Here is a 5,458-nt window from a genome sequence, read left to right as displayed (position 1 = left end):
TTTTCTAGTTCACAGCAAAGTGCAACTTATGTCTTCACACCTGTCCAAAATGACTGCCAATGAAGAAAACAAAGCATAGACAGAGTGCTCAACATGCAGCATTAGCTTCAGTGCAGCAGGAATATGAGCGGTGAGAACCACAGCGACTTCAGTGCAAATGCACTTACACAAACATAACCTGAACTGGAGCAAAGTCATTTGTGAGAGCTGGTTAAATCTATTATGACCATGTGATGTTTGACTTCATTTTAGGATGAAACTGTTTCCTCTGAATACATTGGTTCTCTTGGCTCTGCGTTACAGGCTACTGCTCTAAATGTTGATGTGCTTGGACGTGATCCTTCTTGCACAGACTTAAAGTTTGCTTCAGTTTTATGCATGGTGAGGTTATTTTCCTGTGACAAAAGAAGTACAGACAGTAAAAAAAGTCACTCTGCCAGAGACAATAAAAATGCTTTGTGAAACAGACACAGGATTCACTCTTACAAAAATAAAGTAATAACAATAATAATAATCATCATAATCATAATCATAATAATAAATAGTAGATGAGAGCCATCTAAGTCCTAAACTACTTGCCATAAATTTAAGGTTTTAACTCTATGAAACAATGACTGATCAGATGTCTATTCATACTGTCTACGTCAATTATGCCAGCCTGCCTGCAGCAAGAAGATGTTTCATTTATGGCCATTTGCTGTTATTTGTTTCTTTTTTTATAATTGTGGATAAGGCTCCAAGCTGATGAGCTCATGAAATTAGTTATCAATTCAAAGACAACATTTGGGAAACAAGAGCACTTACTCTAATTTCTAAAGGGGTGTTTCTAATTACAAAAAATGATATTTTACAAGTGTGGGACATAGCCTACAATGTTGGAAAAGAAAGCCACTCCATGCTTAGTATACAAATGGAGCTTCAGGTGCTTAGCAATGTGCGAAAGTACATCTGTCCCAAGTGGAGGATCAAACTGGAAGAACAACCAAGCCACGAGACTGTGGAACATACATTTCCAGATTGACAAACTGGTAATGGAAAACAAACGAAACACAGTGGTGGTCACGCAGCTAAGGAAAGCTACAGTAGTGGATGTGGTGATCCAAAGTGATAGCAACATCAAAAAGAAAGAGCAAAAGAAAACTGGAGAAATATCAGTAGTGATTTGGTCACTTTGAGCAGTAACCCCTAAATTGAAAGACTCTACCGTGGAGAATGCAGAGTCCTGCTTGGATCCTGCTCAGAACCCTATAACTCCCAGGCCTCTGGTTGAGAACCCCAGCTTATAGGAAACACATTAACCCCCAAAATTAAGTGAAAAGCAGATTTTTATGATTTTTTTTTCTCTTCTTAGGAACTGACAATATGATATACCTTCCCAAAATTGGGTAACAACCTCAACACCATTCAACAGCGAATAGATGTGCTGTTTGGATGATTTATTTTTTTCAATTAAACTATTTTCGAATCTTCTCAACATTCTTTGTAACCTCTTTAAACTCAATTCAAAATCCATGTGAGAGCAGAGTGGTACATGCTCTTCCTAAAAAAAAAGGAAAAAAATTGGGACTCCATATAATAAGCCATATGTTTTCCTAAATAAATTAAATACTGCACATAGGTTACATATTACAGTTATATAATAACACACCCAAATACATCGAGAGTGAAAAACATGATCAAGGGAAGTATTTTTTTTTCTCCTCACATTGATTGAATAGGACCATGACCATACAGTACCTCCAACAGTTTAACATGGTCAGTTGGAGGTGGAATATATTTTTGATATTCTCTTCATCTCTAAAATGGTGTTAAGTTAATATACGGATGTTATTTCTGTAAAAACAACCTCAGCCGTTTTCATTTTTTGATCCTGCGAGTAGCAGATCACAAGCTCTCTGTCCACTCTTGTGCTTCAATTCAAGCTGTCCTATGATCACAGTGGCCAATTAAACATGGCGCTTCACCTAAATGCGAAAACAAACATTTAATGTTTGATGATGGGAGCCAGTATGGATTGGATGATATTATAGGTGTTACATGGCATAGATGGTGTGTCTGAAAAAGCTTTTGTCCACTGAACATTGCATACGCAGCCTGTGAAAAACTAATGAACCGATCAAAGGCTTATCAACTACAGAGAAACTGTGAATGATCACAGCTGGCAAAACAGTCTGCTGTGAGAGAAATTATTGAGAAGGGGGGAAAAGCTTAGAGCAGTGAAGGTATTGTTTTTGTGTGTAGCCTGATCAGTCCCATATGGGGAAACAGTGTATCCGGCAATCTCCTCTCAATTTACTGCTGCAATTATTGTTAACTAGGTTTATATCAAAAAAAGCTTTAAAGTCACCCATGTTTGACAGCGGCTCTGCAAATTAAGATGTAAAATATGAAACAAACGTGGAAGGTAATCCGAGAATAGAGCTTCCCTTTGAGCTGCTGCAGGCACAACAAGGCAATTAGTCACCCTTTGCTAGTCTGTTGACTTTGGTTGTTCTTTTTAGGAAAAGCCAGTAATATCAAGGAGCATGACACATAGAATGTGAATCTCTGATGTATACTTTCAATAGAAGACAATTGAAATGACAATGCGATTTACTTCATTCCATCTAATGGGTACGAAGATTGATGTGAGCCTCAAAGAGAGAAGCAATCTTCACAATTCAATTATGTAAAGCTTGCCGCTTTTCTCCTCACAGTAAGATCAGTTGCACATGGGAACAAGCAAACTGTGATGTGAAATAAGAAAGTCTTTATGACAAAAAAAAGAGGGTCTGGATAGCTCATGATGTAATCTGCAATATCATTGTCAATTATTGATTGTTTGTCACTTGCCCCTCTGCAAGGTTTTTCGATTTTAACAAAAAAAAAGCTTCATCAAGCAGGTATCATCAAAAATTGCTTCAGGAACTCTGACAGGCATCCCTTAACTTGAGTTATTGTGAGTTACTGTTCCAATTATTATTAGCTTCAATTTGAAACTCCAGTTAAGGACTTTGGTCGCAACAATTACATCACCCCATAACAACCATTGCTTGTGTCTATATCTGCATAAATTGTATTAAAAAAGTATTTGATTTAAATGTATTTATTGACAAGGGATGAAAAGATCCAGTTTTGTCTTGGTAAAAACAATCATCTGTTGCGGCTGCAAAGTAAACATATTCTTTATTGTTGAATACCAATATCTGAAAAATGTACTGTGTCTTTAACTTTTGAACTGTTTCAGTTATGTGTTTTAACCATGAAGATAGTTTTCCTTTTTCTCATTAATCTTTGCTTACTTCTGCATATTCAACTAAAGTCCTCTTCTTGAAAAACAAACAAACTTTCAGAAAAAAAGAAAAAAAATTCTAGCTAATCTAAACAGATGTTTTACATTGTCTCTCCTCTCAGCAATGGGTCTTTTCACCTAGCAGACATTTGACTTGTCAAAGCACAGGCGTAATTACCAAAAACAAGATGCATTACATAATTCATCACACGCTACAACAAAACAAAATGTCCACAATGCTGCATTTTGTAAGCAGCTGTGTACCAATGTCTCTATTGGACATAAATGATAACAACATTCAGAAACCATAAATAATATTCATTGGTTCCTTCCATTAGTACTTAAGGTAAGTATTGTTTATTTAATTTTACTTTTCCACAAGAAGTTATGAAGCCCCAAAAAGGTATCTGTATTTACGGAATATGTCACCCTTAACTCCATCACTTTATCAATGTGTTTCAGTGCAGCACATTCTGCTAATGTTGTGATAGCACCTAGCGACTTTAAAGGGACCTGTGGTGGGAGGACTAATTGGTATAACTATGTCAGTTTCGGGCGCAGCCATTGTTTTACCAGCATTGGGCTGATGATGTAAACAGGTTGCATTTTGTTAACTTTCATTTTATACTGTAAGGCATATACCTCAATAATGCCACATTGTGCTGCTTTTGGGTGCAATTTCCAGTCTCTGGCAAATAAAGGGAGTGTTGTAAGTCTACACAGGTTTCCAAGGGACAAGAAGAGAAGAAAGTGGTATATTGCATGTGGATGCACAGAGCTTCCTAGGGCCCAACAGCGGTGTTCTTGCCAATTCTTTCCAGAAGCATATGATTTATATAGCTGACCTAAGCTGCAGAAAGAGCTCAGGTATGCTGCTAGTTTTCAACAGCAACTCAAGACAAATGCCGTGCCAATGGTATTCTTTCACGAGCATACAGTCGGTCCTCGGGAAACAGGTAAAGCCTGCAAGGGACTGCCACAGGCAGGGGGAACTTGATGTTCTCATATGAAGATGTCAATAATCTGCTACTGCAGAAGTAGCATCTAATGGCGAAAGACAGGGCACCAGTATGATCACAGAGAAAGCCAATGACAAATCATGCTGTCAGTCAACACAGCAGTCCTTAAGTTTATGGTGAACAGCTGATGACAAAAAGTGGAGCTCCTTACAACGGACACTCTCCCTCCCTGTTAGCATTGCGATATAGTTGCCTCATGCAAACCATAGAGTGTGGCCAACTCTTGCCTCTTTGCGTCTTTTTTCATCCTTATTTTGAAGCTCATTTTGCCTTCTGTCTCTAGCTTCAACCTCCTCGCTCACTTCTCACTCCAGTTCAAATTGGAAGGGTTGCACTACTGACATGTTTTTGCACTGCAGCGTAAAATGAATGGGACCAAGTCCAGTGCAACCACTTAACGTCACTACTCAGACAGCATGCAATGTAAACATTACTTGCGGCATAGGAGAGAAGTTGTTTTTTTTTTCCCCGATGTTATACAAACAAAGACATGTTGAGAGATTTTGTTATCATGTTTGTGTAGCTGTGGGACAATAACATCTTGCTAACCTGGGATCCCTTTAACCAGTGCAACTTTCAGATCATACTCTCCACACACCACTGACATGTGGACATTCCCAACCGGGATAAGAACAGGCATTCAAACCAACCTCTCTGTTTCTGTACCCAGCCTATAGACAGACACGGAAAGAAACTAACTAGAAAATCAGTTACTAAAGCAACCACGGCAATCAAACACGAGACGCCAGATTCAGAGACCATCCCGCAGGACTGCTTTGTTCTGACTGACTGGAATGCTGCTAGCCACGTTGGAGAACTCTTCTGTCAGCGTGCTCCTGAACGCTGAGGATGTGACCAGGAACATCAGCACTTGTGTTCACAACATCGGGCCTACCATACAAGTCAGGAACTCCCAACACTTCATGCTGTGTTCCAGCTATCATGCATTTAGGTCCAGCAATGAGATGTACAAGGCTGAGGACGTATGGACTGAAGAAAGCCATCTGAACAGCTAAGATGCAACCATCACCCCCCTTGCAAGAAGAGCCAACCAACCTGTCTGAATGACTATAGGCCATTAGCACTCACCCCGATCATTATGAAGTATTTTGAGAGAGTGGTGCACAGTGGTCCACATTCAGAGTAACATTCCGGAAAACCTGGATCC

The sequence above is a fragment of the Fistularia commersonii genome, chromosome 21 (genome assembly GCF_037954325.1).
Source record: "Fistularia commersonii isolate RoL2024-O1a breed Wild chromosome 21, RoL_Fcom_v1.0, whole genome shotgun sequence".
In the NCBI taxonomy this organism is placed as follows: domain Eukaryota; kingdom Metazoa; phylum Chordata; class Actinopteri; order Syngnathiformes; family Fistulariidae; genus Fistularia; species Fistularia commersonii.
This window is presented reverse-complemented; position numbering follows the sequence as displayed.